At 40.6% G+C, this 12,139-nt stretch overlaps 1 non-coding gene across 1 annotated transcript; it reads left to right on the top strand.

Moving 5' to 3' along the window:
- Nucleotides 1-208: 208 nt before the first annotated feature.
- Nucleotides 209-315, top strand: LOC118480650. Its single transcript, XR_004863630.1, has one exon. It is a non-coding gene; the product is annotated as a small nucleolar RNA R71 (small nucleolar RNA).
- Nucleotides 316-12,139: the final 11,824 nt, after the last annotated feature.

Genomic DNA, 12,139 nt, shown 5'->3' with positions numbered 1-12,139 from the left:
TTCATCGACCTTATGGGCGCCCGGGGCAATAGATTTATTGCCTCGGGGGGTGTGCCATTGAAAATTGGTTTGAGCAATTTCCTCAATTTGGTTATATATTTCATGCGGGCGTCGATTACCTAAAAGTCCCCCGGAGCTAGAATCAAGTGTCTGCCTTGTGTGTGGCAACAATCCATTATAGAAAGTGGATACTTGTTGCCATATCGGAAGGCCGTGATGTGGACACTTGCGTAATAACTCCTTGAACCTTTCCCAAGATTCATATAAGGATTCCCCGTCCTCTTGTGAATATGTATTAATTTCAGTCATTAATTTAGCCGTTTTAGCGGGAGGGAAATACTTATATAGAAATTTTTGGGCTAGTTCATCCCAGGTGTTTACCGATCCAGCTGGGAGGGCGTTGAGCCAAGCTTTCGCTCGGTCTTTTAGTGAGAAAGGAAACATTCGGAGGCGGATGGCATCATTTGATGCTCCGTTGATCCGAAAGGTATCACATATTTCTAAGAAATTAGTGATATGTAGATGGGGATCCTCGTCCGCAAGCCCATGGAAGGTTGCGGAGTTTTGGAGCATTTGTATCAGATGCGGCCGAAGTTCGAAGTTATTAGCTTCAACATTCGGAGCATTGATAGCGGCGCCTAGGTTACCTACGGTAGGTCGTAGATAATCCATGAGGGTACGTTGGTCCGCCATTGGAGGTGGATCACCCGAAACCTTCTCTTGGTTTTTAGCTTTTAATCTTTTTCTGAGAAAGCGTTCGGGTTCTTCTAGAGGTTCTTTTATGTCCTTATTAGAACTGGAGCTCATACAATATGTAAGATTGGTGTCTGGTTCCAAGTCCTGCAATAAAAACAGAAAAGAATGCTGGTCAGAAGGTTCACCACGGCCCCGTGTTCAGTGAACACGGCCCGTGGTCGGAGTTACAGTGATTGTTTTCCAAATCCCAGTTACTGGAAGTTGGACACGGCCCCGTGTTGCACCGACACGGCCCCGTGGTCAGCCTTCTGTAACTTGGAAAACTAAAAACTGCCAGTAACGATGCTGGGCACGGCCCGTGTCCGACCAGGCACGGCCCGTGCTGAGCTCTGCAGAAGCTGAAAAACTAAGAAAATCCTAAAAAATTAAAAAGAAAAATAAAAATATGATTAGGCCGTTGATTCCCAACTTTCTTAAAATCCTTGTGTCCCCGGCAGCGGCGCCAAAAACTTGATGCGTGTGAAGTGTAATATATTTTTAATGTATAATTAAGCCCTTTTTTACACCTTTAGCCAAGTTTTAAATTTATAAAACACGATATTCACTAACACTAAACACACATATGGGCAAGTGCACCCATCGTGGACGTAATATAGTGTTGGTAAGATACCGAGGTCGTCCAAGGACACAAGAGCTTTTAGTACCGGTTTATCCTCAACGTCTAATCAAATCAAAAAGTTAGAAAAAATGTTTTTAACTAAGAAAATAAAAACTAACTAAATGCTGAAAAATAAAAATAAAATAAAAACAGATAGACAAGATGAATCACTTGGTTCTGACTCGTGTATTAGTATAACCTTTGATTATTTTCGCACTTTTGCACTTGTTTAAGAGATTATCTTAGTTATTGTAGTAGGCCCCTCTTTTGAAGGCGACGTTACCCTCAACCCAGTAGTTTGAGTCAGCAAGGATACAATCCTAAAGGGTTGGATTTTTCGAAGATAATGAATTAAGTTATTAATGCAAATTATGGTAGGCCCCGCTTTTGGCGGTGACGTTACCCTCGGCTAAGTAGTCTGAGTCAGCAGGGATACAGTCCTAAATAGCCGGGTTATAGTATTAATAGTAGTTAACTTATGAGGGGGTCAAAGAGTTTGGATCCCCGCCATCCAATACCTATGGGCATTGAAGGAGATCCTACTAAATTTGACCCAGGTCCCTTGCAGGACCTCTAAACGCTGAACAAGGGCAAGACCCTTACCAAACCGTTCCCTTAACCCCCGACCAGGTAGCCAACATACCTCCATATAGACCGTGGAGATATGAATGGTGAAAATCTTTTATTTTATATAGACAGTAAAATAATGCCAAGACACCACGGACAAACGATAAGGAAAGATCACCTTCAACATAAGCAACTAGTTATTAAAGTCATTAATACAAAACCAAATAAAAAGTGCAAAAGATTAAAAATAAAAAGTATTATACTAAACACTTGTCTTCACCAAGTGATGTAAGAGACTTAGGCAAATATGGCCTTGATTGTCAAGAACTCTTACTATCAATCTTGGATCCCGAGACGACTCACACACTCTACAATGGACAATGGATGATGGTGGTGGATGATGGTGTTATGGTGGTGGTGGGTGGTGGATGAAGTGTGAGAGAGGTGGTGTGCCAAGGGATGAGTTGGAATGAAACCAAGCACTCCTATTTATAGGCTGAACAGAAGGCTGGGCACGGCCCCGTGTCCGCTGGACACGGCCCCGTGCCCGTCTGACACTATCTCTCTTCATTAATTGTAATTCGCAATTACAATTAATGCGCCTGCTGTACTTTCGCCACGCCCCCGTGCTCACTGGACACGGCCCCGTGGTAGGCAATAGAAGCTTCTACAGGTTTGTCTTTTCTGCTGCTTCTTGGGCACGGCCCCGTGCTGGCTGAGCACGGGGCGTGTTCAGGCTTCTGTTTTCTCTTATTTGCTTGGGAAGATGCCGTTGAGGGTTCGGGCAGTCTACTTTTATTCCTTTTCTTGTATTTTTGTTAGAATTAGCTGTCTTTTTGCTTCTTTTGTGAATTTGAGCTCATTTCATCCTGAAAATACAAAAGGAAGACAAAAACACTCTTTTTCCAACATTAGTACTTAAAAAGGGTTAGTTTTATGCCTTATTTGATGTAATTTATATGTTGCATTTTACACACATCAACGTCAGCATAAAAATGCCTGTGAGATACATTGGTTTTGTGAAAACGGAATTCATGACTTATGTTTGAGAAAATGTCTAGTCATGAACCTTGTAATTTGCTTTGTCTTGTAAATCATTTGAAAAACGATAAGATCAGATGATATGTATAAATAAGAGAACACTGTATGGTTAAACGGATAACCATGTAAAATGAGTTTGTATAAGATAAGTCGTTTGTAAAACAATGTCTCGTGAAAAGTGTGTTATTTGTATAAAATGTCATATGTCTCAAATTGAAATGATTCAAATAACGCTACGATATGTAATACCATACAAACACTTATATATAGGAAGTACCAGCGGCGTATCCACCATGCTTGTATCATATTACACACGCCTCGTTACTTAGATCCCTTACTCAAACCAAACCATCAAGATGTAATGTTTAACAATTGTGGAAATGTTTATGTATAGTCAAATGTCTATTGTCAAATGTAAATCATGTCAACGGATACAATTGGTTTACACGGTTCAATGGTTACAAACGGTTCATATAATCGAAGGGTTAAGACGGTTCACATAGTCAAATGGTTACAATGGTTCAAAATGTAGTATAATGTGTTCATATGCTGGATGAGCATATGCAACAGAAATGCAATGTAAAGCAATGTACTAAGTACGCACACAATGGGCATACATAGCATGTAATGTAAGGCAATGTACTAAGTACGCACACAATGGGCATACATAGCATGTAATGTAAAGCAATGTACTAAGTACGCACACAATGGGCATAATAGCATGTAATGCAAAGCAATGTACTAAGTACACACACAATGGGCATACATAGCATGTAATGTAAGGCAATGTACTAAGTACGCACACAATGGGCATTCATAGCATGTAATGTAAGGCAATGTACTAAGTACGCACACAATAGGCATACATAGCATGAAATGTATTGTAAAGAGATGTACTAAGTATGCACACAATGGACATACATAGCATAGACACAATGAAATCATGTACTATATATGTACTATCGAACATAGCAAGTATATAATGTGAAAACCGGAAAGCGTGAAAGTAACAAGTAGGCACATGCGTTTCACCCCAAAACAGTTTGGAAAACAGTAAAAGAGGGGTTCAATGTACTCACCTGAGATTGCTTTTGAAGTTCTTGTATAAAAACCAAACAATGCTAAACAATGCTAGAGATCACGGAATATCAAACGGCACCTAATAGGTAGCTATGTTAATATACCGGACCAAAATCGGAAGGATCGGATAGTATGTGGGTTTGTAAACCAAACGAGTATGGAGACTCGTGTAATATGGTCTAACAAAGCCTACATACTAAAATGAAACCTAACCTAAGTGCTTGCGACCCATTACGACCCGTTTATGTAGCTTATGCTACCTTAATGCGTCGTTCGCGTAGAACGCGTTTGGAATGCCTAACATCGTGACCACAAGGTATAACCTCGGAAGGTTACAGCTACGGTCACCTAATGTGTTTGGTCGGATCCTAATGATCGACCAAATGGGTCGGGTTCGAAAGTATAAGCGATTGTTTAGATCACTTACCTTACGACCCTAAATATGCACTAAACTAAAAGTGACGAGCTAAGCATGTTAGGACATGCTTAACTAAGTTTAGAAAACAGGTTTGGCATCAAAGCAAACGGCTTTGATGCTCACAAGTAGTTTGGTTACAAAATACGCAAGAATGCGCATTTTGGCCGAAACTACGACTCGTCACTAAGCCTAGATAACATGGTAATCAGTAGGTATAGTCGCCATGGACTATAACCATCGTGATCACGCTCACGTAATGAAGTTCCATGAACTTCGTGTTGACCATAAGCTGGTCACACAGAAAGTCAAACAAAACTGTGACTTTCGGACTCGAAAAGCGAATAAAAGAACGAAAGAACACTTACGAAGGGTCCCCGAATGCTAATCTAGATCAAAATGGCTCAGGTATGAAACAAAGGTTCCAACTTAGAGCTTTTGATCAGATTTTTGTGGGTTTTAACCAAAAGGGGGGGGGGGTATTTATAGGAAAAGTAAAGCTGTTAGGATCGTTTCTTGAATATCGTGCCACGATCCAAGCCGTACACTTGTCAAGATGTTGTGGTGGCTTAATGTGACCCTTAGCTCCTGAGATGGTGAAAGGGCATTGCCCTTTGGAGTGTTTGAAAGGCCAACTTCAGCCAAAAAGCAAGTTTTCTACATCTGTAGGGGCCATGCGGCCCGCATCAGGATATGCACAAACTCAGGCGGGCCGCCTGGGCATGCCTGATCTGCACATACTTTCAGAAATGGCAGTTTTGGTCCCTGTTGCATGTTTATGCCATTTCCGACACTTCTAAGGCCCATAAAGCCAACTTTAAGGCCCTAAAATGATGCCATTTCCGACACTTCTAAGGCCCAAAAATATGTCGGGTGTTGGTTCGTTTGGCCGTACGAATGCGATGTTCGGTTAATTACGACGGAATGCGCATAAGCGCGAAAAACGATCCAAAATGCGTGACGAATGGATTTTTCTCATGCCAAACACTAAGGCATAATATAAGGATGCTTACATAAATTTTTGGATGTCCAGATGTATTCAGAACGTAAGTTATGCGCGAAAATGCAAACTTATGCACTTTTTGACACTTTTAGTCCCTAAATGATCCAAAAGTTTGTTTTAGCATACCAAACCCCTCAAAGCCTATTTCTAAGCTATGTAAAGGATATTTATGGTATGTTTAACTTATGGACATGTTCTGTAATGTTCGTTACAGTTCAAATTGGCATACTTTCGTCGTTTGTCAAGTTTAGTCCCTGTAAGCGAATTAACTTGTTTTTGCCATACCAAAGCCTTAAAAACTTATTTCTAAGTTATGTAAAGGTTATTTAAGGTATGTTAAGTATATGTTGATGTTCCGGAGTATTTGTCGCATTAAACTGAGTACGTTTACGCACCAGTTTGCGTATAATTCCCCAGAAAGCGATGTAGAGTTTGAAATTGGACAAGAATTGATATGTGCAAAAGATACACATATTTATACCTGATCCCAAGTATGAAATACAATATTTCATTGGCTTGGTATTTGTTTGATGGTCGCGGTGACACAGGTGTCACATAGGTATTGAGACAAAGTCTCGTACCAAGCTATCGGGGCCTGGTGTAAACCATATAGCGCTTTGTCTAGCAAGTAGACCTTGTTTTTGTGGATTGGATCAGTAAAGCCCGGTGGCTGTCCGACATATACCTCCTCTTTAACCTTCCCATAAAGAAACCCGATTTTACATCTAGCTGATTTACTTTGATGTTTTTCAAAGATGCAAATTCCAGGAAAATTTTGATTGCTTCTAGTCGTGCCACAGGAGCGTACACTTCAGTAAAATCAATTCCCTCCTATTGACTAAAGCCCTGAACAACGCGTCGAGCTTTTTTTCGTACAACAACTCCTCTGTCATCTCTCTTACACTTAAATACCCATTTTGTGTTGATTTTCCTGTGACCATCCGGCAAATCCACTAGGTTCCACACTCCTAACTTTTCAAACTACTCAACTCTTTTTGCATCGCATTGACCCAAGAATCTTTAGTAAGCGCCTCTTTGTAAGTTCACGGTTCGATCTGCGAAATAAAACAACTCAATGAAAATTCAGTTTGTAAAGGTGCTACTGTAGAATAAAAACATGTAAGCCCTTGGTCAGTTTGACGTCTAGTGCGAACGCCTGATTGCAATTCTCCAATGATCAGCTCCTCTGGATGGTATGAAAGATTTCGTGGCATTACTTGGCTTGGAACATCTACATTGCCTTCCAGATTAGTAACATTCTGATTTGCACCTTGTTCACTAATAGGATCTATTTGACTTGAACCTTGAATTTGCTCCCCCTCAGAATCTGAATCACCACGATCAAATATCGGCATATTCTCAGATTCTTGATTATCATTCTGAACCGTCTGATTATCATGAGCAACTTCATTCTGTTGGAGATCATCGTGTTCACTAGCATTGCTAGGACCTGCTTCATTGTCATTTGAAGTTTGTCGTGGTCGCATTAAATACTCAGCTGGGAACCTTTCCTCTGAAGACTCGTACTCCCTCAAAATATCCAACTCATCAAAGAAATCTTCTTCTTCTTCTTCTGGTTCTTTCATCATGTCAAATGAATACCACAAAGTGTCGTAATGATAACGCCATGAATCTCCAGGATTCTGCGGCGGCATAGTATAACCTTGACATTTCCAACATTTGGAGCTTCAATAATCCGCTTCTCACTTGGAACGAAGACACGTCCTAAAGGACTTGCATAACCAACAAATATACCCTCAATGCATTTCGGACCAAACTTTCCAAAAGGTTCTAGAACAGTAGAGGGTGACCCGAATGGTTCAAGGTACTTCAGATTAGGTTTGCGGTTATTGATTAACTCAAAGCACGTTTTGTTGAACTTCTTGACAGTGAGAACTCTGTTGAGCGTATACCCATGCAGCTAAAACAACTTTTGCCCAAAAATTTATCGGAAGCTTTGAATCTGCGAGCATTGTTCTAGCCGTCTCGATTGGTGTCCTATTTTTGCGTTTGTTGATGCAGATTTTGTGTCTGATGCTTGTCGAATAGATTAGTTATTATTTTACGCTGAATTTGTAATAGTTAGTGAAACGGTCTATCGAACGTGTATAGACCCGCTCGTTTGAAGTGGTCAAACGAGAGGGTTATTCGTTTGACCGTGTGTGTTTGCTAGACAAATTATGGTTGTATAATGTTTGGTGTCGAAGGATAAGGCATCGAAGGATTGTGTATCCTTCGATGAGCTCGAAAGATATCCATCGAAGATGAAGATGGACCTCGAAGGATATGTCATCCTTTGAGGTATGTGTGTATCTTTCGAAAGCTGGATGGTCGACAGATGATCTATCGACCAGTCAGTTTGATCCTTCGACCACACAACCTGTGTTTGGTATAAATACCAACACTTTGTCATTTGCAACACAAGAGTGAGAGCACAAGTGTGTGCAAGAGAGTGAGTGGAGGTTTGAGACCTCACCGGGAGAAATCACCACTTGGTTTCTCCCCGGATGTATACTTCTTTGGTATTAGTTCGGTTATCATGTAATCGGGCCGACTTGTAATGTTTACTACCGGATTAATACAAAGTTTGTTTGTTTATCCTCTCTTATCTCTTCCGTCTTTGAACAAAACCATGAAAATCACGGAATCGATCCCGAAACACGGACCTACAATTGGTATCAGAGCCATGGTGCCCGATTTAGTAAATCTAACCGTTTACTAAGTCACATGTGCTCTAGATCTGTGATTTTTGTGCTTTTTATTCAAGATGTAAAAATGGTGAAAATCAAGAAAAACTCAGATCTGGACCCGGATATTCAGATCTGTGCTGAAACGAGGGTTGGGTTTTATGTTTTTCACCTAAGTACTCAAGTTTTCATCATCAAAAATTATCTACAAAGTGTTTCATCAAATCTGCAAAATTACACAGTCACTGTGTTCTTGATGTTCTTGGTGTCTTCATACTTCGAAAGATCAAAAAGAATTCGAAGGGTCATCTCACAACTTTGAAAGATCTTCAGTTTCTCGAAGGATCACATTGAAAGATTTTCAGTTTCTCGAAAGATAAATTTTACCCCCCAACTAACTTCGAAGGGTCATCCTTGTTTTTTTCTTCGAAGGATCATCAACGATCTCGAAAGATCAACCTTACCCCCTACAATTCGAAAGATCATCTTCACGCCCCAACAACTTCGATAGACCGACTTTTCAACTTCGAAAGATATGTCAGAGCCGAAAGATTCTGACCTCGAAAGTCTGACCTCGAAAGTTCGTCTGCTTCGATACATCAGAGGGTTATTTGTTACCAAAAATGAGAAAGAAGATGGTGTCTCGGCTGGATGTTCTTTTGTGAAGGGTTTTTGACTGCTGGAGTTGTTTATCGAAGAGAGGATAAGACATGAAGTTTAGCGGCTGTTAAACATCTTTATGGAATCGCAGAAAGCGAAGTATTGTTGTCGGCGGGTTTCCGACGGCGGTTCTCCGACGAAAAGAAGGTGGGTGACGACAAGGATGTTGGAAGAAGATGTTAGCTGCTGATTGTTGAATCTTTAGGGTTTGAAGGTTGGTGGCTGCTTCTTTGTGTATCGCAAGAGAGAGAAAAGGTTTGGGAAAGTTAAAAGTAGTGGCTGAACAAGATGTCGACAAAATTGATGTTTGGCAGCTAGGTTTCTTTCTTTTGGGCCCACTTTGGTGTGTATGATGGAATTTGATTTAGATTTATTAAGTGCACAAAATTTAGGTGGGCCGTGAATGAAAGATGACAATTTTTAGTTGGAATTGAAATTTTTTAAGTATTGGGCTGATAAATTTATCTCACGAAGTGTTGGGCTACACATGGAATCCAGATCTTTGGATTGTTTATTATTTTTTTAGGGGGTTTATCAACTGAAAGTGTGGGACACCTTTGACCAATCTTTGTGGTATTACAATTGCTTTTTGAGTGGGGTCGGGTATTCGCGGAGTTGATTTAAATCGCGCTTCTAAATATCAAGGTCAAAATTCGTACGGGTTCGGGAGCGCGCGGGATGATGCGGCATGATGAAAACAAGAGATGATGAAAACTTGATTTTTGAAAAATGTGGGGTAGTCACGGTTACCGATGCAAATGGCAAAAATGGTAACGCGACTATTATGGGCCAAAAACAACACGGTATGTTCACTTCCGTACGTCAAAATTTATGATTGTTACCGGTTATTCGGAAATGTTCGAAAGCATTTTGTTTATTGTCATATTCTCGCATTTGAAAACGAACGTATGAACCTGGAACGTCTATACCGGTCCTAACGAGTCCACAAAGTCTTTGGAGGGATACAAGTCGGATCCTACGGGGTACTAGGCGAAATTTCTTTATCAACTAGAATATGCAACGAAGAAATCTTTTTGTTTATTGTCATATTCTCGCATTTGGTAACGAATGAATGAACCTAGAATGTCAATACCGGTCCTAACGAGTTCACAAATTCTTTGGGGGGATACAAGTCAGATCCTACGGGGTACCAGGGGACGTTCTTATTCAACTAGAATATGCAAAGAAGAAAGTCGTTTTAGTGAATTTTCGGAACCGAGATCATTCAATGAAGATTGACGACAGTTCCGCTCAGTGGAGGGAACTGGTGAACATTTGACGACAGTTTCTTTGAAGTGGAAAGAATCTGTTAAGGTTTAGACATTTACCAAAGAAATGGGGGGATAAAATATTTCAAATGTTGAATTTCTTCGGTAAATTTCTAAACGCAATCACAGGTGGTAGAGTTTGTGATTTTCTGGTGGTACAAATGGTTCGGAGTGGAATGTTTTGCACAGACACATATTTGAGGATTTTAATTAATTTTCCAGCCAGCGTGAAGGGTTTTGCACGGAAACATACAGGTATCTAAAGTCGACAGTTGTTTCAAAGCGCTGTTTACTGAAGACCTGGGGAATCTTTATGGAAGTTGATAATTCAAGGCTGAAGACCTGCAGGATTCGGTTTTGGGTTTGATGTTTCTTTGGGATTTTACAGGGATCTGGGGGTAACTCAATTCGTTGAGTTTGCAAACGATGTACTTGGTCAAGCTGACTTCCTGAGTACTGATGCTGAAGATTCGTAGTGCATTACGTGGTCGACTTCACAAAGGCGAGACAATGAGATCTGGATGTAGTTCAACTAAGCGTGCCGTTTGGTTGAGCTTGCAAGGGATACACTTGGTCTAGCTGACTTTCCTAAGTGTTGATGCTGAAGATTAAAGTGCATTACTTGGTCGATTCCACAAAGACGGTTTACAGAAGACAGTTCACCAGAAATCTCTATCAATGTAGTATGCTTGAAGATCAAGACTTGATGCAGTTTTTTAAAGAATGGAACCCTTATCAAATGCCGGTTGGAGTATTGGAAGATCAGCGGAAGATCGGTCAATTGAGCCTTTTGAGGAAATTGCACAACACCCAACTCAGATACGCGTACTTTAAGGGGGAAATATTATACAAGGAGCATCAAGATACTACTTACATGGATCATCGGTCAAGGGGGAATTTGTTAACACAGAGAAGATGAATACTTGACTGAAGATCGATTGCAGTTGCATGTTCAGCATTCGACAGCAACGGACAAGGGGGAATTTGTTGATGCAGATTTTGTGTCCGATGCTTGTCGAATAGATTAGTTATTATTTTACGCTGAATTTGTAATAGTTAGTGAAACGGTCTATCGAACGTGTATAGACCCGCTCGTTTGAAGTGGTCAAACGAGAGGGTTATTCGTTTGACCGTGTGTGTTTGCTAGACAAATTATGGTTGTATAATGTTTGGTGTCGAAGGATAAGGCATCGAAGGATTGTGTATCCTTCGATGAGCTCGAAAGATATCCATCGAAGATGAAGATGGACCTCGAAGGATATGTCATCCTTCGAGGTATGTGTGTATCTTTCAAAAGCTGGATGGTCGACAGATGATCTATCGACCAGTCAGTTTGATCCTTCGACCACACAACCTGTGTTTGGTATAAATACCAACACTTTGTCATTTGCAACACAAGAGTGAGAGCACAAGTGTGTGCAAGAGAGTGAGTGGAGGTTTGAGACCTCACCGGGAGAAATCACCACTTGGTTTCTCCCCGGATGTATACTTCTTTGGTATTAGTTCGGTTATCATGTAATCGGGCCGACTTGTAATGTTTACTACCGGATTAATACAAAGTTTGTTTGTTTATCCTCTCTTATCTCTTCCGTCTTTGAACAAAACCATGAAAATCACGGAATCGATCCCGAAACACGGACCTACAGCGTTCTATGACCCCATTCTGCTGCGGAGTATACGGAGCACTAAACTCATGCAATATACCTCTTTCATCACAAAATTCTTCCATCTTTCTGTTCTTGAATTCAGTACCATTATCACTTCTGATTCTTTTTATGCGCCTTTGGTACAGATTCTCAATCTTTCTGAACAACGCCATCATACTATCATATGTTTCATCTTTCGACTTTAAAAACGATACCCACGAAAATCTGGAATAATCATCAGTAACGACCAGACAGTAATAATCTCTTGTAATACTTTTGACATTCACAGGACCAAACAGATCCATGTGAAATCTCTCCAGGGGTCTTGATACTGAATTGACTTGCTTTTTAGGGTGTGACTTTTTCTTCTGCTTGCCCTTGATGCAGCTTATGCACTCCCCTTCCAGATGAAAACCTT

This window comes from Helianthus annuus, chromosome 7 (assembly GCF_002127325.2).
Source record: "Helianthus annuus cultivar XRQ/B chromosome 7, HanXRQr2.0-SUNRISE, whole genome shotgun sequence".
NCBI classification, from domain to species: Eukaryota; Viridiplantae; Streptophyta; class Magnoliopsida; order Asterales; family Asteraceae; genus Helianthus; species Helianthus annuus.
The sequence above is the reverse complement of the archived record's forward strand: the minus strand, read 5'-3'. Positions and strand labels throughout refer to the sequence as shown.